A 24,960-nucleotide genomic window follows, 5' to 3' on the forward strand; every position below is an offset into this window, starting at 1 on the left:
CTCAGTCACTTCACGCCACAATTGATGTCATGAGAAGGCCTTGGCGGGCAGGATTAAGGAAAACCCCAAAGCATTCTACAAGTATGTGAAGAGCAAGAGGATAAGACATGAAAGAATAGGACCTATCAAGTGTGACAGTGGGAAGTGTGTATGGAATCGCAGGAAATAGCAGAGGTACTTAATGAATACTTTACTTCAGTATTCACTATGGAAAAGGATCTTAGTGATTGTAGTGATGACTTGCAGCAAACTGAAAAGCTTGAGCATGCAGATATTAAGAAAGAGGATGTGCTGGACTTTTGGAAAGTATCAAGTTGGATAAGTCACCGGGACTGGATGAGATGTACCCCAGGCTACTGTGGGAGGTGAGGAAGGAGATTGCTGAGCCTCTGGCAATATTCTGGGTATCATCAATCAGGATGGGAGAGGTTCCGAGGGATTGGGGGGTACCGGATGTTGTTCCTTTATCCAAGAAAGGGAGTAGAGATAGTCCAGAAAATTATAGACCAATGAGTCTTAATTCAGTGGTTGGTAAACTGATGGAGAAGATCCTGAGAGGCAGGATTTATGAACATTTAGAGAGATATAACATAATTAGGAATAGTCAGCATGGCTTTGTCAAGGGCAGGTTGTACCTTACGAGCCTAATGGAATTTTTTGAGGATGGGACTAAACACATTGATGAAGGAAGAACAGTAGGTGTAGTGTATGTGGATTTCAGCAAGGCATTTGATAAGGTAACCCATGCAAGGCTTATTGAGAAAGTAAGGAGACATGGGATCCAAGGGAACATTTCCCACAGAAAGCAAAAAATTGTTATAGATGGGTCATATTCTGCATGGAGGTCGGTCAGCAGTGGAGTGCCTCAGGGATCTGTTCTGGGACCCTTACTCTTCGTGATTTTTGTAAATGACCTGGAAGAGGAAGTTGAGGGATGGGTTAGTAAGCTTGCTGATGATGCAAAATTTGGAGGTGTTGTGGATAGCATGGAGGGCTGTCAGAGGTTACAGCAGGGCATTGATAGGATGCAAAACTGGGCTGAGAAGTGGCAGATGGGGTTCAACCCAGATAAGTGTGAAGTGGTTCATTTTGGTAGGCGAAATATGATGGCAGAATATAGTATTAATGGTGAAACTCTTGCCAGTGTGGAGGATCAGAGGGATCTTGGGGTCTGAGTCCATAGGATGCTCAAAGCAGCTATGCATGTTGACTCTGTGGTTAAGAAGGCGTATGGTGTATTGGCCTTTATTAATTGTGGAATTGAATTTAGGAGCCAAGAGGTAATGTTGCAGCTATATAGGACCCTGGTCAGACCCCACTTGGAGTACTGTGCTCAGTTCTGGTCTCCTCACTGCAGGAAGGATGTGGAAGCCATAGAAAAGGTGCAGAGGAGATTTACAAGGATGTTGCCTGGATTGGGGAGCATGCCTTATGAGAATAGGTTGAGTGAACTTGGGCTTTTCTCCTAGGAGCGAAGGAGGATGAGAGGTGACTTGATAGAGGTGTATAAGATGATAGGCATTGATTGTGTGGATAGTCAGAGGCTTTTTCCCAGGGCTGAAATGGTTGCCACAAGAGGACACAGGTTTAAGGTGCTGGGGAGTAGGTACAGAGGAGATATTAGGGGTAAGTTTTTTACTCAGTGGTGAGTGCATGGTATGGGCTGCCGGTAACGGTAGTGGAGGCAGATACAATAGGGTCTTTTTAGAAACTTTTGGATAGGTACAGGGAGCTTAGAAAAATAGAGGACTATGATGAGACAGTTTACAGAGAGGAGGTGGAAGAGCTTGAGGCTTGGTCCAGGGTAAATATCCCCTTCCTCAATGCCAACAAGACAAAGGATTTGGTTATTGACTTCAGGAGAACTTGCACCACTCACACTCCTTACATTGGCAGCACAGTAGTGGAAAATGCAAGCAGTTCCAAACTCCTGGGAGTGCACATCTCTTACTATCTCTCGTGGTCCAATTATATATCCTACACGGTCAAGAAAACTCTGTTTTCTGAGGAGGCTGAAGAATGCTGAACTATGCACATTATATTCATGTCTTTCTACAGATGTGTAGTAGAGAGTGTTCTGACAAGCTGCATCACTGCATGGTACAGAAACTGCACTGGGGTGGACAGGAAGGCTCTACAACAAGTAATCAAAACTGCCCAATGCATCACTGGCACCAGGCTTCCTGCCCTCAAGGACATTTACAGAAAGGGACCAGAAAAGGGCCAGTAAGATCATGAAAGATCTCATCCACCCTGCTCATGGACAGGTTGTCCCTCTCCCATCAGAGAGGAGGCTATGTAGCATCCACGCCAGAACCACTAGATTCAAAACCAGTGATGTTTCCCCAAGTAGTAAGGCTGATCAACACCTCCACCCACTAACCCAGCCATCCACACCCCCACTACCACCACATCATTTCCCATCAGTCATTGTATGTACTGACCTTGCTGTACCTGGTGTCACTTTATGGACATACAATCAATGTGTATAAGCAACCTTATGTAGTTATAATTAATGTGTTTTTATCTTAGTGTTTTTTTCTGCTACTTCAGATCTGGAGTAACAATTATTTTGTTTTCCTTTACACTTGCATGCTGGAAATGACAATAAACAATCTTGAATCTAGTTCTGATGATCAATCTGAAATACTAACTCTGCTTTTCATGGATGAAGCCTACTGTTGAATGGTTCTAATATTCTGCTTTTTTATATAAGAGCAAAACGAGGTTTAAGACCATGAATTATTTTATTAATAGACTTATGCTGCTGGGTATTTTATTTTCTGCAGATTTTCTCAATGCACTAAGTGTTTTTTAAAATTACATTATACAATCAAGTACTTCATTTTTTGCTGTTTAAAATAAACATTCAGTTGATTATGTTAGGCTTGTTGACTTAGCCAATAGGATGTGTCTTGGGAAATTCTTGCAAGAGCATGGGGAAAAAGAATGGGGAGGCATTTTCTAGAGAGGACAGGGGATTGAAGAAGGGGAATGGAAATGGACAATGGACATAGCAGAAGAACACAGTGAAATGCTTACAGAACTGATTTTGGAAGGGTAGATGCTGCTGTGAAAAAATCCTCATGCAGACAATGTTCTTACAGAGAATGTGCAGGTAACTTTCACGTTAGCACATAGCACTGCAGAAAGTTTGATGCTTTTTTCCTTGGATGTGGCATGGATATTTATGTTTTGACTGGACTGGGTTTTCAGGCCAAGCTGCTTCAGTACCATGAGTAAAAGAAGTGAAGCAAACTGGATTGATGGCACAACAATGTTGCACCTGATTCTAGACAATTTCCACACTTAATAGAAATATATAAAATTCTGAGATGCCAAGAGAAGGTAGGCAGTTAGAATGTTCCCTAGCGTGGAAATGTAAAGTATGAGAGAGCATCTGTTAAGGTAAGAGGATAGAAGATTTAAACCCTGAGTCAGTTAAATCGGCGCATGATCGGGCAGGGAAGAGAAGGGTATAAAACGTGTGCAGGCTGATAAGATTTGCTTCAATTGGCATCTTAGTTGGCACTGACGTGATGGGCAAAAGGGCCTGTTCCTGTATTGTACTGTTCTATGTACAATGGGTACTGTCATGTAAAGTCTAGATCATTTAGGTCAATGTGGTTATCTCTGCTTAAAGGAACACCACCACTCCACCACAAGAACGATTAATACCTTTACTCCCTCAATTGCAATTAAAATCTCTTAAAATAATCCAGTTACAACCTCACCAGACAAAAATTATAAAATTCCACAAAGATAGTTTGTTCAACAAACTGCCTTAATTGCTTTCAACATCGTGGTACAGGGAGGCACAATATTGCTGCTCATTGACTCAGGTTTGGTCCTGATCAGGGCCGCTGCCTTTGTGGAGTATTCCCGAGTAGTTGGGTTTCTAGAAGACATGCAGGTTAGTGGGATGATTGGCCACTATAAATTATCCCTGGTGTGTATGTGAGTGGGAGAATCTGGGAAGAATATTTCTAAAAAAAAATTAATGTAGTAATAGACTCAAATGATTGATAAAAGTTGCTTCCTCCTCCAGACCAATATGAGAGAGCGTAGAGGAATTTCAGACACATTCTAAAGAACTATAATTAATCTTATTGTAGTTACAATTGCATAAACAACATTAACAACCATTTGTACATGAATATGTTGGTTTCAAATATGCATTGTTTATCTCATTGATACTTAACCTAAGTAAAATAGGACAATTCATTTGAATTTACATTACACACAGAATCTGAATCATTTATATTTCTGCAGAACAAACTGTATTCGCTACAATCACGACTACTGAAACAACTAGCTCAACCATTCAGTCTCCATCCAGTGCTGAAACAGCCAACACAACACTATTAACAGCTACAGACGGCTCCACTCCATCACCGAATGAATCAACAACTGCAGCTGCAATAAACAGTAAGCAAGAAAAATTGTCTTTTTATTTACTGGTTGATCTGGGATTTAAAAAAAAGCAAGAGCAGGAATCGACTCAGTAATAACACAAAATCAATATGCATTTCTGTGTATTCCTTTGCATTAAGATTGAGAACATAAAATACAAGTAATTATACATGAGCGAATACTTGTCAGTATTATAATATGAAGATATCTTGTAGTCAGTTTTTATCTGTTCAGAAAGTTCTCAGAGTTGTACAGCAGTTCTGCAAGGATACCGGGCCTTCAGTTTAACTAGTTCATGCTGACCATGTCTACCTGTGACACTGCTTTCAACCAACTGTGCACCTGTCCTCCTTGCCTCTGTACTCTTGGTTCCATTAGAGTCCATACTGCCCCTCCATTCATAGTACATATACTATGTACCATAGTATTGGTATTGTGGTTCTTAAAACAGTGATTGTAACTCCCCATGAAATTGTGACTGTAGTTCAAGCAATTAGCTGAACAAATCATCAAGTTATACAGCACAGAAACAGGCCCTTCGGCCCAGTGTTCCATGCTGACTAAGCTAGTCCTATTTGCCTGTGTTTGGTCTATATCCCTACAAACCTCTCCTATCTATGTACTTGTTCAAGTGTGTGAAATGTAAATATACCTGTCTTAATCACTTCTTCTGGCAGCTTATTCCATAGACGAACATTCTTTGGCTGAAAATGTTGCCCTTAGGATTCGTATTAAATCCCTGTCCTCTTACCCTATATATCTACATTAGTGTCATCTGCAGACTTACTAACCATGCCCTGTAATTTTCATCCAATTCATTGAAAATGATGATTAAAAAAAATAGCCCTAGCAGTGAACATGAAAACATGACAAGTCGTAAGCATCCTACAAAAAAAACAACCTTCTACCATCACCCTCTGCTTCCTACCAACATGCCAACTGTTCGTGCAAGTATCTAGATATCCCTGCATCCCATGTGGTTTGACTTTCCATGGCAGCCTACCATGGTTAGCCATAGCAAAGGCCTTTCTAGTCTCTATAGACTAAGTCTACCACCCTGTTCTTATTGAGTGTTTTGGTGTCCTTTTCAAAGACCTCCATCAAATCCATGAGGCATCATCTCCCACATTCAAAGGTGTGCTGACTCTCCAAAATCATACCAAATGCATATGTGTGATATCCCTCAGAATTACTTCTGGTGACTCCTTGGATATACCTGATTATTTGCTTTCATATATTTTAAGATATCCAGCACCTCACCTCTGTAATGGAAACCATTATTAAGACATTCCCATTAACTAATTCATGTTTTGAAGTCTTCATGTCTCCATGGTTAAAAACAAGGAGATATGTTCATTGAGGGATTTGTTCATCTCCTGTAGCTCCACACAAAGGTGTCCACTTTGGTCTTGAGTCAGAGGAAGGTCCTATTCTCTCTCTGGTTATCTTTTCTCTTAAATATGCTTAAGAAATTCTTTGGATTCTCCTTAATCTACTCTGCCAAAGCTATCTCATACCCCCTTTTTGTCCATCTAATTTACTTCTCAAATTTACTCCTGCATGCCCCATATCATCTAGGGATTCTCATAATCCCAGTTGCCTCAATATCCCTTATCATCCAGGGTGACCTATTCTTGCCAGTCTTGCCCTTCACTTTATCAGCAATGAACTCCTGTTATCTCACTCATGAACACCTCTCACTTGCCAGACAACTCTTTGCCCCCACACATCCTACTTCAATAAATCCTGTCTAATACCCAAATTTGCCTTGCCCCAGTTTTGAACATTGTCTTGTGGAACAGATATTTGTGGAACTATATATATATATATTGTTATGCCGCCGGCCCCCTCCTTTGTGAGAATCTCAAGAACCCTAGTCAAGGGGGGGTCAGCTGACCCAAAAGAAGAAGGGACGTGCTGAATAGACACAGGGAAATGGGAGAGAGAGAGAGAGACCACGTTCTCCCAAGAAGCAGAATAAAGGTGACATTGACTATTGTCTCATGGAGACCACGTGAAAAGCCCTCGGGCAAAGTGGGCTGGTTGAGAGAGAGATCGCATTACCTGCAACTTGATTGACACCTGCAATCCCGTGAAGAAGTATAAAGGAGGGTCTGAGGGGGGGAAACCCTCAGACGCACCCAGGAAGCACGATATCGATTCCCGTGGGAGCGGGAAGGCATTTTGAAGGAAGCCACGTGCGTTAGATTCCAAATGTTGAATCTGTGGCTAGAACCAACGGAAGACTGCTTTTAACTAACAACGGGGAAGTCTGCTCCCCTGATTCCAGGGATTTGCTCTGCCAAGACGACGGGCAAGTGTTGATCTTTTCTAAATCATCTCTCTCTCTCTACAACGTGAAAACCCCAGCGGTTCCCAAAAGGGAAAAGCCTGCAAACTTCTGAGTGACTCTTTATATTTCAATTGGACTCAGTATTACCCCTAGACAACTATAGAGCTTATTTCTGATTGATTATTATTACACCGGTGTTTTAGATTGAGTTTTGACGATGTATATGATCTGGATGTGTTTGTATTAACCATACGTTTGTGATCATTTTGAATAAAACGTTTGAAAATAGTAGCATCCGACTCAGCTGATCCATCTATCTTTGCTGGTAAGTTACCTGGTTACGGGGTTACGTAACAATATATATATATCAGCTCCCCTATAAAGCCTCCTTGGATGATCCCTCCATGATTTCATCTCAAATTACTGTCATGATGTTCTCCTTAATTAGAAATGCAACACCCCTTCATTCTTTCCAAATATAGTGCTGGTTAGAGAGAAAGTGCAGTGCAGGCAGACAAATGAAGTGTAAGGCAATTATGAAATAGACTGAGAGTTCAAGAGCTTCTCTGTGTCATACAAGTGGTCTGTTCAAGGGTCCTATAATAGTGGAATAGAAGCTGCCCTGGTGCCTGGTGGTAATTATTCTCACGCTTTATGTATTCTGTCCACTGGTGTAGACAGGGAAATATACTGCACCCTACAGCCTCTTGAAGCACTTGATGATGGTGGGTGTTAGAGCCACCGAGTGATAACCACTGAGGCACGTTACCTTATTTGTCTTTGGAAGAAGAATGATAGACATCTTCATAGTCATCCATCAAATTCAAACCAAGATCAAAAGTGGATATTGTCTGCTCCTATTGCAAATTCTGCTGATCCAACTATTCCTGCTTCCATTATTCCTATGACTAGTACTGCTGTATGTCCATTTATTTCTTCTGATGCAAGTAATATATATGCCGCTATTGTGTTTTATCTACACTCCACTCAGCTACTTTTATTAATGTTACGCTGCTAGCAGATACACTTTATACAAATTCTCTTGATGCAAACAAACTTGAATAAAACCATGAAAAGCCTTTACTTCAGAAAGCAGTGTTTCCTAGTGCTTGATAACTTATTGTGAGTCAGCAAAAAACAAACGGTTTAGTATGATTGTACATTCCACCCTAAGCATCTATGATTCCATACTGCGACAGAGGCAACGCCAACTACTCCTGCTCCTACAACTTTGTCATCAGTTTCATCAACAAATGTAGCAGCAGCTGCTACAGAGGCAACAGGTGCACACAGAGCTCAACTACACAGATAACACTGAAACAAGTCCGCTTACAACAACTGCTCCCAGCTTAACAACCCTAGAAGTCTAAGTAGACAAAGCTACGCCCATGGCAATGACTAAGCCATTACATAGTGTTGTGTGAGTATAGACAAAGTAACCAATAAGAATATTGAATCTCCTGTTATTTGAAGAGAAGCAAGCCTCTATTTTCTAGCATCACAGTGTTAATAATGGTAACTTCTCTCAATAATTATGTATTTCTATTAATTATGTACTGTGCATTGAGGGGAAAGCAGGGAGTTTCATAAAAACAGCCCATTCTGACTGTTTGAACTTTTCTATGCACCTGCAACAATTTCTCTCACTACATCACCACCATATGAAAACACAAAATTCTTCTTTTTGAACAATCAGAAAGGAGCCAGAAAGTACATTTTGCAGTGCATAATTACTTTTTCTTTGAAATTGAGAAAGGTTATGTTGCATTATAACAACCAGATGGACAGAATTTGTTGAGGGGAATGGGCAGGTGATATTTTTGGTTAGGGTGCTTCATCTGGAATGTTATTTCCACCAGCTGCTTGAAGTTTTGCTCCAAATCTTAAGATCTTAAGATCTTAAGGCACAAACTAACGGAGATGGGAGTAGACTCTCACATGGTGGATTGGATAGTGGACTACTTGACAGATAGACCTCAGTATGTGCGGTTGGGAGACTGTAGGTCTGACACGGTGGTCAGCAGCACAGGAGCGCCGTAGGGGACCGTGCTCTCTCCGGTTCTGTTCACCCTGTACACATCAGACTTCCAATATAACTCAGAGTCCTGCCATGTGCAGAAGTTCGCTGATGACACGGCCATAGTGGGGTGTGTCAGGAATGGACAGGAGGAGGAGTATAGGAAACTGATACAGGACTTTGTGATATGGTGCAACTCAAACTACCTGCGTCTCAATATCACCAAGACCAAGGAGATGGTGGTGGACTTTAGGAGATCTAGGCCTCATATGGAGCCAGTGATCATTAATGGAGAATGCATGGAGCAGGTTAAGACCTACAAGTATCTGGGAGTACAGTTAGATGAGAAGCTAGACTGGACTGCCAACACAGATGCCTTGTGCAGGAAGGCACAGAGTCGACTGTACTTCCTTAGAAGGTTGGCGTCATTCAATGTCTGTAGTGAGATGCTGAAGATGTTCTATAGATCAGTTGTGGAGAGCGCCCTCTTCTTCGTGGTGGCGTGTTGGGGAGGAAGCATTAAGAAGAGGGACGCCTCACGTCTTAATAAGCTGGTAAGGAAGGCGGGCTCTGTCGTGGGCAAAGTACTGGAGAGTTTAACATCGGTAGCTGAGCGAAGGGCGCTGAGTAGGCTACGGTCAATTATGGAAAACTCTGAACATCCTCTACATAGCACCATCCAGAGACAGAGAAGCAGTTTCAGCGACAGGTTACTATCGATTCAATGCTCCTCAGACAGGATGAAGAGGTCAATACTCCCCAATGCCATTAGGCTTTACAATTCAACCGCCAGGACTTAAGAACTTTTTAAAAGCTATTATTAATGCTTTTTGAGATAGTGATTTAGATGCAAATCATATTTTTTACTGAGTTAAGTATTGTATGTAATTAGTTTTGCTACAACAAGTGTATGGGACATTGGAAAAAAAGTTGAATTTCCCCATGGGGATGAATAAAGTATCTATCTATCTATCTATCTATCTATCTATCTATCTATCTATCTATCTATCTACCAGCATTCATGTTCTCTTGTGTGTAATTTCCTTTCTGATTATTTAACTTTGAAAGTAACACAGATTAGAGTCTCTTCTGGGCAGCTCATGGTGTAAGAAGCTTGTTGTCTCTTCTCTATCCTTTTACAACCTACTTTCCACTACTACTTTTGTTTAAACTTTAAAGATTCACTACTTTTAGTGAAGGATTTTCAATTTGGTTACGATGGCTGGAACCCGAACTGGAAAGGAATTAAGATGTGGCAAAATTGTTTCTGAAACTGAACAATCCGAATTTACAAGGGAGGTAGAAGAAACCTATACTCTTGAAAGAATGTTCTTATTGATACAAGATACTAATACCAAAATTGGAATGGTGGATTCTAAAATTGATAAACTGACGAAAGCTAATGAAAAGCTTGAAAAAACCATATCTGCTGTCCAAGAATCTTTGAGGAATCTGGAATCTTAATATCAAACATTTAAAATGGATACTAATAAAATCGGAAGACAACTAGAGACGTTACATCAAGCAATTAAAGAGCAGGAGTTAAAGTTTTCTTTTAAGAATTAAGAAGAAAATGATTGATCTGGAAAGTAGAAGCTGAAGGATGAATTTACATATACTGGGTTTGCCTGAAAATATGGAAACCGGTGAGCCATTAAAGTTTTTCATGGGTATGTTAAACTCACTTTTTAGTGAGATACTTGAAACCTCTCCGCTAATGGACAGGGTGCACCGAATTTCCCGCAACAAGCCATCGGTTGAGACGAAACCACGAGCGATAATTCTGTTTTTACATTATTTTGCTACTAAAGAAGCTATTCTTTGAAATGCCAGGAACTGGGGGAAGTTAACTTACAACGGTGTGGAGTTTTGTATAGTTGAAGATTTTGCCCCTGAAGTTTATACAGAAAGAATTAAATATTGAGAAGTGATGGCAGAACAGTATAGGAAAAATCTTCACCCATCTTTGTGCTACCCTGCCTGCTTGATAATTTTTCTGCCTAACACTCATCCTAAACATCTTGATTCTCCCGAGGAAGCTAGGAAGTTTTTCAATGAGTTTAAGTCAGTCGCGTAAGCAACTTCTCCGGTGCTGCTCTGCAAGCAACTTCAGCATTTAATCCTTAGCTGACAATCGTGTGTAGTTGAATCGTTTAAAGTCTAATCTATGTTCTATGTCTGTATATTCATCACTTTGATTCTTGTATTTCTTTTCTTTTTTAAGATTTGTATGAATTTAACATAAGTCACAACATATTATTGGCTTGAATCTATTTTTTTTCTAAATATATAATCAATTTTTACTTAATGAATTAAAGATGACCACTGTTAATTATGTGTTAGACATAAAATTGAATTCAATCTTTAGTCGAGAGTCGTTTACAGCTCAATTGTTGAAAGTTTAATTTACATTCTTTGATCATCCAGACATCGTCTGACAGTTTTATTCTTTTTTCTTCTGCTTTCTTTTAGGATCTGTAAGAGTTTGTTACTAGTCGTATCATATTACTTGATTAGATTTTTCTTATTTGAATATATGATCAAGGTTTATTAAATGAATTTAAGATGGCTGCTGTTAACTACGTTTTAACCTCTGTTAGACATAATATTATAATACTTAGAATTTTTTGATTTTCTTCTCTATGCATCTGATGTTGCTTCTTGAGTCTCTGGTGTTAGTATATAACTTTTTTTAAAAAAAGAGTCTGCCTATTAGAGACATGGGTTTAAGGGGTGTAGTTAGCTTGCTATCTGCCTATTGGATAGTTTTTTTCGGGCTTTGGGAGGAGGGGTGGGGCTATTAGTTTAGGTTTTTTTCAATTGGGCAGTCCTGAGAGGTTTTCTTGTCAATCATATTTTTTTTCTGATCAAATCCATTCTATTCCTCCCTGTGGATTCTGCTTGTCATGGCCCACTAATTCTTTTTATAATTCCTTAAATTAAAATCTCAGTATGGATGTTAATAAAATTAATATAATTTCCTGGAACCTGAATGGCTCAAATCAACCTAGTAACCGTAGAAAGGTCTTTAAGAAATTGAGAACATTTCAAGCCGATATTATTTTTGTGCAAGAGACCCACATCCGTAGGGAAGATAAAAATCATTTTTAAAAATTTTGGATGGGTTCTCAATATCACACTTTGTCAATTTCAAAAAATAGAGTGTCTATTTTTGTTAATTTTGAAGTCTCTTTTGTACATTTTAATACTGTCACTGATTCAATTGGAAGATACTTAATTGTTACCGGTTTGTTATGTGGTCAAAAGGTGGCATTGGTATGTGTGTACGCACCTAATGTAGATAGTCCTGAATTTTTTAAGAGGTTATTTTCTGCATTGCCGAATTTAAATGAATATAAGTTGATTATAGGTGATGACTTTAACTGCTGTCTCAATCCCTCGATTGATAGGTCATTGTCCAATCCATGCCTTCCTAATAAGGCTGCATCCTGCATTAATTCCTTTTTACTAGAATATGGTGTGTTAGATATTTGGAGATTTCTACATCCTAGAGAAAGATTTTCCTTTTTTTCACATCTACATCATAAATGTTCAAGAATTGATTATTTTTTGTTAGATGTGCGATTGGTATCTTTTGTTGCTGATTGTGCATATGAAGTTATTGTGCTGTTGGATCATGCGCCTATGAAACTCACACTGAAGCTTTCTGCTAACTCATGGAAGGCTACTCAGTGGAGATTCAATGCTGCACTGCTCCATGATTCAACTTTTTTAAGTTTTATAAAAGAGAAAATCTCTTTATTTTTTGACTTAAATACAGCTGAGGGTATGTCAAAGTTGATCATTTGGGATATGATGAAATCTTTTCTTAGGGGACATATAATTTCATATTCAGCAGCTTTAAGAAAGAAAACTAAAGTGGAGCTTTTAGTGATTACTAACAGGATTAAGGATTCAGGATTACCTACTGAAGATTTATACAAGGAAAGGGTGTAACTTCAAATGCAGCAAGATTTGCTATTGACTTATCCCATTGAGCAGCAACTTTTGAAATTGAGAAGTCATTTTTAAATAGATGGAGATAAATCAGGTAAACAAAGCAACTATGGCTAGAAGGCAGACTTTGAAAGTACGAAGATCTGATAGAACTGAAACATCTGACAGTCAGGAAATTAATAAGGATTTTTTGGACTTTTACTCTAAACTTTATAAATCTGATTTTTCAGACAACACCACTTCTATGAATGAATTTCTGCAAATATTGAATATATCCCAAATTTCTACCCAAGATATAAATACTTTAGATGCACTCATTAATCGAGAGGAAATAGTAAGAGTTATATCTTTTTTTCAATCAGGTAAAGCTCCAGAACTGGATGGATTTATGGTAGAATTTTTAAGACATTTAAGGATATTCTTACAACTCATCTATGACAAATCTTCGCTGAAACTATATCTTCTGGGACCCTCCCGAAAACTTTTTATGAGGCATCAATTTCATTAATTCCTAAAAAAGGAAAAGATTTATTTGAATGTGCCTCTTAAAGATCAATTTCTTTATTAAATGTCAATCCCAAAATTCTTTCTAAGATTTTGGCTTGCAAATGTTTACCTAAGGTTATTTCTAAGGATCAAACTGGATTTATTAAGAATAGATATTCATATTTTAATATTTGGAGATTACTGAATATAGTTTATTCCTCTCCATCTAAAGAATTTGAATGTGTTGTTTCTCTTGATGCAGAGAAAGTGTTGTTTCTCTTGATGCAGAGAAAGGGTAGAATGGCCCTATTTATTTCAGGTTTTAGAAGGATTTAGTTTTTGTCCATTCTTTATTTCTTGGATTAAATTGATTTATCAAGCCCCTTTGGCTGCCGTTGTAACTAATAATCAAAAATCTTATTTTAGGTTATATCGAGGTACTCGGCAGGGTTGCCCTCTCAGTCTGCTGTTATTTAATTTAGCTCTAGAACCTCTTGCTACTGCTCTTCGGGACTCCAATGAGGTTTTAGGTATTACGAGAAGAGATAAAGTGCATAAGGTTTCATTATAAGCAGATGACTTGTTAGTTTATATTTCAGATCCTAAGAAATCGATTCCTGCTTTGTTATCTATATTTTCTGAATTTAGTAGTTTTTCTGGATTTAAATTAAGTTTGCATGAAAGTGAGTTATTTCCTATTAACAATTATTTTGATCAATAGGATCAATTTCCTTTTAGTATTGCTAAAATAACTTTACTTATCTCGGTATTAAAATTAACAAAACTTTTAACGACCTGTATAAATATAACTTCCTTCCATTAATTGAGTATATGCAGCAAATAATTTCTAAATGGTCCCTTATGCCATTGTCATTAATTAGCCATATTAATGCTATTATAATGATAGATTTACCAAAGTTTTTATATGTATTCCAAGCAATCCCCTCTTTTGTTCCTAAACTGTTTTTTGATAGAATAGACTCTAAAATTTTATCTTTTATTTGGAATAATAAAAATCCTAGATTGAGTAAACTGGTAGTCAAGATTTTAATCCTATTATTAAACATTCATTAAGAATTTGGTTTCAATTTTGTAGATCCTTTAATTTTAATAACTTTGTTCTTTCTAGTAAAATCCCTCTTAATTATTTTTTTAAACCTTCAATTTTTGATCAGTCCTTTTCAATTTGGAAAACCAATGGAAGAGTAACTTTTTTAGATTTGTTCTTGGGTAATTGTCTAATGTCTTTCACTCAGTGGATAAATATGATCTATCTGATGTACACTTCTTTAGATATTTACAAATTAGGAATTTTCTACATAATTTACTGCCAGATTTTCCTTTGGCTTACTCACCCAATATTATTGATACTCATTTTCAGGTCAAACCATTTCAAGAAGGACTGATAGCTATAATCTATAAATGGTTATTGAACTTGTGTATGTTTTCTAATGATAAAATTAAAGCTGCATGGGAATTGGAGTTTCGAAAGTCACTTTCAGATAATCAATGGGATAAAATTTTTCATTTGGTAAATACCTCTTCTATTTGTGCCCGTCACTCCTTGATACAGTTCAAGGTAGTGCATCGGGCACATATGTTAAAGGACAAATTAGCCTGTATTTTTCTAATATTAATCCTATTTGTGATAGATGTAATATTGAGGTGGCTACTTTACCATAAATGTTCTGGTCTTGTATCAAGTTAGATAATTTTTGGAAAGAAGTTTTCAAAACTTTGTCAAAGGTTCTGAATTTGGATCTACAACTGAATTTACTAATAGCAATTTTTGGAATAATTCCTTCGGAAGCAGGAGATGTTCCTGCTTCCGCTCAACGGATGATAGCTTTTACAACTTTATTGGCTAGGAGAGCCATTTCGCTTAAATGGAAGGATTCTAATCCACCTACTGTTATTCATTGGTTTACTTCCATTATGTCCTGATTAAGTTTAGAGAAAATAAGAAGTTGGACATCTGATACATTCTCTAAATTTGAGGAAACTTGGCGACCTTTTATTCAATATTTTCATATGCTCTGACTTATGGCCCTTTCGGTTACCTTTTTGAAGTTTTGGATTTGAGCTGAAAATGTTTCCTTGTTTTTTGTTTGGATTTCACTCTCAATTTGAGCTGCACAGTTCTTTCTTTTTTTGTGTTTTGGGGTTTTTTTCTGTATATGTCATTTATAAAAGTTTCTTTATCTTTTTTCTTTTTATGGATAAGAGGAGAATCAATTACCTTTCTCTTTATTATACACTATTAGATTAATACATTGTTTGATCTTGATCATGTTTATTTTTCCATTTTTTTGAACTGTTATTGATATATATATATATTTGTGATAATTCTCCTCTTGTATGTGTGTATGTATATATAAATTTTACTAATAAAAAGATTGATAAAGAAAGAAGGTAACACAGATTAATATTGGCAGCACAAATGCCATTTGGAAGGCAAGTTGTGCCACAATTCATTTACAGGATGTGGGCATCACCAGCTAAGCCGGCATATATTGTCCATTTCTAGTTGCCATTGATAAGGAGACGATGAACTGCCTTCTTGAACCGCTGCAGTCCCGGGCTGTAGGTACTCAGGTACTGTTTCTAACAATCCTGTCACAACTGGTATTACAGCTCGTTTGCCTAATGATCATCTCCTGATATGACTATGTATTATGCACCTATTGCTGTTTCATCAATACTATTTTCAGCTGCTTCTATTTCTGCTACATCTCCAAAAGGTACAACATGTCCATTTTTCCTGGTGCTAGCAATTTTGCATAGAATGAAAAAATCCATGACTACGGAAATCATTGGTTCTGCAAAATTTCTACTGTTCATTGCTTGCTTTCACATTGTGTGTGAACAAGAACAAAGCTATTTTCTTGATATTTTTTGACCGTGAGTATCTGAATGCAGCTACAACTACAGTAACGACTACAACTTTGATATCAGTTCAGTCATCAACTACAGCAACATCCACTTTTGAGACAACAAGTACATCAACATCAGCCTCATTGACACAGAGTGGACTTCTTGTGATTGCACATTTCACCTCGAGAATCTGTGATTCAACGTGGCTACAATTTAGAGAGGACTACAACTCCTGCACCATCTACTACAGAGGCGACAAGCACGTTAACATCAGCTTCAGTGACACAGAGCTTGACTACACATCTAAAGTTGAAACAAATCCTTTTACTACAACTGCTTGCAACTTCACAGTAGAAGAACTGCTCCCTTTTATGATCTGATCTCTCCTCTTGGTTTCCTCATCCACAACATCATCTGAGGAATCCTCAGTTTTTGTATCTCCATTGATACATTTCTCTTCAGCCTTCTGTTCATCCAGCAGGACTTTGGTCTTTGCATTTACTTTTATAAGCAACTTTTTATCTCCCATTTGAAGCTCATGCAACAACCTTTAAGCATGCAGAGTAGATTCTAGTCCTTTATTCTCACAGAAGCCAAATGCTTGCAATTTTCCTGAAGATTGTTATACTCTCTTGCAGGTTAAAACCAAGCCAGGTTTCACAAGTAACTACCCGAGTAACATATCAGAAGCTTTCTCAGATATGTTGCCTGCAAAAACTGTTGTACTTGGTCTCATCACTTTCAAATTCCCTCTGAGCAGCATGGTCCTTTCTTGGTCCAATACGCATTCCAACCAGAGGTACAGAAGTTGACACCAACACCTCTTTTTCTTCTCTTTGTTTTATTATTCAGCAGGAAAGTAGTAGTGGCATCATCCCATACCTTCCTTGATTTGCTTTCAGTTGGCTTTATTGCAGGGGGCATTCCATGCAACTGGTGGATGGATTTCCAATCAAGTTGTATTTGTCTTAGCCAAACACTCCTCTATAATGCTGGTCCTTCTGTTTTAACCACATAAAAACTCAATATGGTTTGCTGGTTGTTGTATTTCACTGTCACAAGTGTCATTCCCATAGGTGTTATCATTTCTCCGGTAAAAGTTCTTAGATGGATAACTGCAAGCTTAATTTTAGTATCTTTCAAATGCTGTTCAAACTCATTTTGTGGAATGACTGAAACAGCCAAAGCTGTGTCCCATTCCATTTTAATGAATTTGCTCTTCACTTCTGGTCTAGTCCGTATTGTTTTCTCAGTGTGAATCTCAAGTGCACCCAGTTCTGTGTCATATTGATCATTATCCAATATTTCATCAACAGCATGCAGATTAGTACTCTTTTTGAATCTGCAACTTGAATGGTTGACTTTCTTTTCTCTGTGCAGTCAATTTATTTTTGTCTGCCTGATATGCTTTTTCTATATGTCCTATTTTTTGTATGTTCTGCAAGGTTTGCCTTTAAATTTGCATTTCTTTGATGTATGTGAGCTCCTGCCACAGTGATAACATAATTTGTTCAGCCAGGCCAGTTTCTGCTTAGACTTTCCAATTTTGTCCATGCTCATTTTCATTCCTGACTGCAACTCAATAATATCTCTGTCTGCAGTCTCCATTGAAATAGTGCCTTTCACTGCTCAGCTGTGCTTCAGTTAGGGGTCATTTTTGATTTCTTTCTTTTAAAATTCTACAAACTAAATGATCTCTCGCTGCATCATTAAACCCATCACTGAACTGATAATGCTCAGATAACTTCTTCAGTTCAGCCACGAATGTGGAAATGGACTCCTCTTCTTTTTGATTCTGCTTACAAAACCTAAAACATTCTGCAACAATGTCTTTGGTTCTAAGTGTTCCTCTGTTACTTTGACAATAACAGAAAAGCTCACTTCTGATGGTTTGGTTGGAGCAATCAAACTTCAAAGCAAACTGTATGCCTCTAAACCTAATGAAATGAGTGAAATTGGCACCAGCTATTCATTTGCTTCAAAGTGTTGTTGCAAGTACTCTTCAATCCTGCTTTTGCTAAAATACAGGCAGAAGCTGGAACAAGAGGCAGCCATAGTTAAAACTGTCCACTGTTGGTCCAACAAATCTGTCTCCATGCTGCAGGACTGCTTCAATGACCTCGACTGGAATGTCTTCCATGATGAGGTTGTCTACAAGTTCACAGATGGAGTCACATGCTTTATCCAGAAGTGCATCAATGTTGTTCCCCAGAAGTTGGTCTTCCAGAATCAGAAACCTTAGATCAATAGTTTCATGCGACACAATGCTTACACTGCTGGCAGTCAGCAGGAGCTCAAGAAAAGCAGCTACGATCGGCGTAGTTATCAGGCTGCGAAACAACAATACAGGGACAAGTTTGAGTCAAGATTCACAACGAATATCACACATGACTTGTTGCGACTTGTATACCATCACAGACTTCAAAGCCAAACGTAGTGGTGCCACCAACATTACAACCTCTCTCCCAGATGAGCTCAATCGCTTTTACACTTGATAGCTCTGAGACTCCAAGGAAAGCCTGTGCTCCAACCTGCAACCTGGTCATCTCTGAGGCTGAGGTGTGCAGATGTTTCCAATGAGTGGACAGACACAAGGCTGCGGGACTGGATGGCCTCCCAGAGCGAGTCCTCAGGATGCGCTCAGCAGAACTGGCAGGCGTGTTTACAGACATTTTTTTATCTCCCCCTCTCCCAGTGTAGAGTGCCCTCCTGCTTCAAATTATCCCTGAACCAAAAAGGCCGAGGTAACATGTCTGAATGACTGGTATCCTGTTGCACTCACCTCAGTAATAAGCAAATGCTTTAAGAGGCTGGTCAAGGTCTACATCTGCAGCTTGCTACCACTCAGACTGGACCCCCTACAATTCGCCTACTGACACAACCAATCGACAGGTGACGCAATAGCCACTGCTTTAGACACCACCCGTACACATCTGGAGAAGAAGGATGCTTATGTGAGAATGCTGTTCTTGGTCTACAGTTCAGCATTCAACACCATAATCCCCTCCAGGCTCAACAGGAAGCTCAGAGACCTTGGCCTTGACCCTGCCTTCAATTAGTTAACTAATATTCTGTCCATTCTAATAAATCACCTCCAACTCTATGCATCCTTATCTAATGGAAAAGTCTTTTAAGTGCCACCTTATTGAATGCCTTCTGGAAAACCAAGTAAATAATGTCCATCTGTTCCCCTCTATCCACTGCACTCATTATATCCTTGAAGAACTCCAGTAATTGTGTCAAACAGGACCTGACTTTGCTGAACCCCAAGTTGCATCTGCCTGATGAATCCATTTCTTTCCAAATAGCTGCTATTTCATTTTGAATGATAGCTTCAATCATTTTCCCAACTACAGATGTTAAACTAACTGGCCGAGAGTTAGCTGCCTTTTGCCTACATCCTTTTTTGAACAATGGCATGACATTTGCCATCTTCCAATCTGCTGGGACCTGCCCAGAGTCCAGTGAATTTTGGTAAATCATCACAAAAGCCTCTACTATAACTTCTGCCATTTCTTTCAGTACCCTGGGATGCATTCCATCAGGACCAGGGGACTTACCTATCTTCAGGCCCACATGTTTGTTCAGCACTACCGCTTCAGTGATAGATATTGTATTGTGGTCCTAATTGTTGTGTTCTTTATTCGTACTGTGGGTTTCTAATAGCGAAACATATTCTGGAAGAATAGAACTAGAACTTTTATTCAACAGCAAACAGCAACCACGTTTTAACATACAAGCTTGTCGATCATTCTGTCATTTCTGCGCATGCTCCAAACTCTGTCCAATCACGTTCTTACACGTGACACATGATATCACCACAGCTTCCTTTCCTTAAAAAGAAAAACAATTAGCAACATTAATCAAAACAAATGCATAATTTAACATGTCTCTATCAGTCTCTCTGGGGGTTTATGAACACGAGTAGACCTTCTAAGTGGTTCACACAGTTCTTGTGTTTAGTTGTTATTTTCATGTTTTGTCCAGTCTGCATCAGTTTATGGAAACTCTGAAGTTGGCTCTTTCTTGAGGTCTTTGCGAAGAAATCACAATTCATTCATTAACTGTGTAATCTCTTTTTTACACTGAGACTTCATCATTTCAATAAAACTTCTCAATTCCTTCACTTGTGCTTTCACTTCTTCAATTGGATCCTGATTCTTGTCACTCTTTGGCTTCAGATCAGTATTGTACTGTACCAGCAAGTTTGGTTTTGGTGGCAATGCTTTGTCAGATGCTGGTAACAAAGGGATGGGTCTGGGATTTTTCTTTATGACTTCTTTTACTGTTGCTGTGTTGGAATCAAATTCTGTTCTCTCTCTCTCTTTCATCAAGTCACTGTATTCTGAATCTGTCTCTCTATCCAGGACTAATACTCTTTTCAGCAAATTCAGTCTCTCACAGGCAGATAAACCCAGTATTGACTGTACACTTTTTGGCATTACTACAAATAAAAGTATGTGCTCAATATTTTTGTGTGATACTTTTGCCACACATGTTCCTTTAACTGGTATGTCTGCACCTTAATACTGGAATAGTCCAGTCATTCTTACTTTGCTTGTTTTCACAAAGCACATCGATATAAAACTCCTCACGTTCATTTTCAAGCACTGCACTGACTTGTTTTATTTTCTTTCTACTTCTGCAACAGTGTGAAAAATAATTACTCTTACTGCAGCAGTTGCATGTTTTCCCGTACACTGGACACATTTTTGGCTGATGTTGCCACCCACGGCGATCACAAAGTTTTTTTTCTTTTAGATGACGTCTTGCTCTGTCAGTTTCATTGTTGCTTCATCATTTTTTCTAATAGGTTTGCACTTTACAGCATCTATGTAGCTCTCAATAAAAAGCTCTTTAGCCTGCGATGCCATAGTCTCCAAAGCTTTGCAGAGAATCAAAGCTTTTTCCAAATCTACGTCTGGTTCTCATTATCCAGAATGCTGCAAACAATTCTGTCTTTAATGAGAGAGTCCATCAGCTCTGCAAACTCACATGTTTTACTGCAGTTTCTCAATTCTGTAACAAATTGAACAATTGTTTCACCAGCGCTCTGCATACAGGTAAAGAATTGGTACCTCTCATAAGTCCATTGTGTTTCAGTAAACAAAGTGCTTCAAACTTGTCGATTATCGCTTTTAGATTCAAATTATCTCCATTCTCAAAAGTAAAATGGTTGTATACCTCAAATGCATTGTCCCCTATTATGTGGAGTAGAATGGCAGAAATCGTGTTTTCCATTTTATTTTCTGCTCCGATCGCCGATAAATAAATTTCAAAACGCTGCTTGAATTTTCTCCAGTTTTCAGCTATGTTCCCAGTCAGCTGAAGTCTTTTTGGAGGTTGTAACCCTTCCATTTGTAAAGCTGTTAGCAAACACTAAAAAAGTTCATGCTCTTTTTTTCGATTATCTTTGCTTCTCTCAGGTTTAGCGAAGGTATTATTCTTCCAGACCGACTTCTGACACCATGTTGTGTTCTTTATACGTACTGTGGGTTTCTAATAATGAAACATATTCTGGAAGAATAGAACTAGAACTTTTATTTAACAGCAAACAGCAACCACGTTTTAACATACAAGCCTCTCGATCATTCTGTCATTTCTGCGCATGCTCTGAACTCTGTACAATCACGTTCTTACACGTGACATGTGATATCACCACACTAATGTTTTCTGCTGTACTGAAACTAAGACAGGAAATGTATTATTTACATTGTTACTCAACTAGCATTTGTTCTGGTGACCAGACAGTAAATAGTACAGGTCAAGATTCTTCATTTGAACTGAAGGGAGCTGAGGGGAGAAAGTCAATTCCTCTAGGTGCTGATTCAACATCCATCATATCTTCTGTCACCTTTCCTTTCTCATTCTTACCTCTATCACAGATCAATTCTAGCAGCACTGATGATCCATTTGGAAGTAAAATTCTAGCTGGTAGATGACAACCTGACAAGAATAGACTAGAATCTAAACGAGAGAGCAATTGTAACTGCAATCGCAGACTGGACCAAAGTTGAGTTGATGATTGAGCACTGAACCTGAGTTAAGACGCTCTTTGGCACAGATAAAGAGTGGCTGAGGAGATGGTGCAGGGGGCAGTGTTTCAAGTTTTTGGATGATTGGAACATTTTTTGGGGGATGGGTTGCACCTGAATTGGAGGGGATCCAATATCCTGGGAGGGATGTTTGCCAATGCTATTGGGGAGGGTTTAAACTACATTTGCAGGGCAGTGGGAACCAAATTAAAGAGGCAGAGAGTGTGACAGTTGGTGCAAAAGTAGAGACAGCTTGCAGGAAGTTTGTGACAAAGGATAAGCAGATGATAGGCTTGGTCAGCTGGTTTGAGATTTGTCTATTTTAATGCAAGGGGTGTCATATAAAAAGCATATGAACTCGGAGCATGGATTAATACAAGTTGTTGGAGAAGATCCTGAGAGGCAGGATTTATGTGCATTTGGAGAGAGACAATTTGATTAGGGATAGTCAGCAGAGCTTGGTCAAAGGCAGGTTGTTCCTTATGTATCTGACTGAATTCTTTGAGGATGTAACAAAACACATTGATGAAGGTAGAGCAGTGGATGTGGTGTATATGGTTTTCAGTTAAGGCATTTGATAGAGTTCCCCATGCAAGGTTCATTCAGAAAGTAAGGAGTCATGGGATCCAAGGGGACCTTGCTTTGAGGATCCAGAATTGGCTTTCACACAGAGGCAAAGGGTGGTTGTAGATGGTTTGTATAATGCATAGAGGTCAGTGACCGGTGGTGTTCTGTGGGGATTGGTTCTGGGACCCCTCCTGTTTGTGATTTTTATAAATGATCTGGATGAGGAAGTAGGAGGGTGGGTTAGTAAGTTGGCTGATGACACAAAGGTTGGGGGTGTTGTGGATAGTCTGGAGGGTTGTCAGAGGTTACTGCGGGATATCAATTGTATACAGCACTGGGCTGAGAAGTGGCAGATGAGTTCAACCCAGATAAATATGAAGTTGTTCATTTTGGTAGGTCAAATTTGAAGACACAATATAATATTAATGGTAAGACTGTTGGCATTATGGAAGATCAGAGAGATCTTAGCATCCATGCCCATAGGGCATTCAAAGCTGCTGCACAGGGTCACAGTGTCGTTACAAAAGTGTACGGTGTGTTGACTGAACTTGACGTTTTCTCCTTGGAGCAACTGAGGATGAGAGGTTACCTGATAGATGTGTATAAGATGATGAGAGGCAGTGATTGTGTGGATAGCCAGAGGCTTTTCCCAAGGCTGAAATGGCAAACATGAGGGGGCATAGTTTTAAGGTGCTTGGAGGTAGATACAGAGGGGATATCAAGGGTAAATTATTCACACAGAGAGTGGTGTGTGTTTGAAATGCACGGCAAGAGAAGGTGGTAGAGTTGAATAAAGTAGGTTCTGTTAAGAGATTCTTAGATAGGTGGAGCTTAAAAAGAAGTGCTGTGCGATAGGGAAATTCTAAGCACTTTCTAGAAAAGGCTGCATGGTTGGCACAACATTATGGGCTGAAAGGCATACGAAGTGCTGTATATTTCTATGTTATTTATATATCCAAATCTTGGCAGCTGATCATGGCCGCTGAATAGCTTTGCAGGCTTGAATCCTTAAAGGGACCTCCGGAGAATTGGAACATCTAAAACCTGGAGTCTGGTGAGGTTGGATGCACACTGTAACAGCGTGAAGAAGCAAAAATGGTATTTGTTTAATGATTTCCTAGACTTTAAGTGCCTCTGTTTGATTGCAGCTACAATAGAGTCTACTATAACTCCTCCTGCTACTACAACTTCATCAGCATTACCAACCACTTCAGAGACAACAACGCCAGCCTCAACAACACAGAGCTTGACCACAGACCTAACAAGTGAATCAAGTACACTGATAACAACTGCTCCAAGCACCACACCAGAGCTCTGTAAGTATCCAAGGCTCTGTCCACAACAATGAGCATTGTATTTCTCATTGTTCGGTAAACAAAGTGGGGTGAATCATTAGTAGAGTGGCAAAACCTGGATTGAATGAAGGAGCAATAAAATCAGGAGTCATTAATGGAATCATTTAGCTCCACAGACAGAACACGTGGATAGAGATCTGAGAATGATTTATATTTCTGACCTGTAGTCTGAGACAATCTTATAATTTCTGCAATTGCAGCGACTCCTGTACCAGAACTAGTGTCCACTACACCCACCATTAACACTCCGGTACAGCATCTGCTCCAGTTATAACTACTGCTGTTGCAATTCCTGCTCTTTCAAACTCCATTCACCTCAGATTTAGAATCAGAATCAGGATTAATATTACTGGCATACATCATTTGTTTTGGTGACCAGACTGTAAACATTTCGGGTCAATATGCTTCATCTGTACTGAAAAGAGCTGAATGGAGAAAGTCAGTTCCTCCAGTTGTTTGATGTCCTGCTTCAGATACATCAACCATCGTCTCTAGTGTCGACTTTCCTTTCTCATTATTACCTTCAATTGTAACACAGATCAATTCCAGCAGCAGTGATGATCCATTCTGAAGGCAAATTCTGACCAAAATCAATATGTGCAAACATCTGCTCCTTTTGTAAGTTCTGCTGATCCGCTGTTTCCATTTTAATCCAACTATTTTCAACCAATACTGCTGCAAGTTTTTCTGCTGATCTTCATCTGATACAACTAATCGTTACACACCTATTGCTGTTTCATCTGCACTATTTTCAGCTGCTCCTATTGCTACATCCCTCACAGATAAAAAATGATACATTTCCCTTGGAGTAAACAATTTTGAATGAAATGGTGAAAAGTATTGACCTCAGAAAGCATTGCTTCCCAAAGAGTTCTATCACAAATATTTTTTTCCTACACATTGTGTGTGTGTGTGATGAGAGGTATAGGTCAGGATGGGTCAGGACCCAGTGCTAAAGTATCC

This window comes from Hemitrygon akajei, chromosome 3 (genome assembly GCF_048418815.1).
Source record: "Hemitrygon akajei chromosome 3, sHemAka1.3, whole genome shotgun sequence".
Lineage (NCBI taxonomy): Eukaryota > Metazoa > Chordata > Chondrichthyes > Myliobatiformes > Dasyatidae > Hemitrygon > Hemitrygon akajei.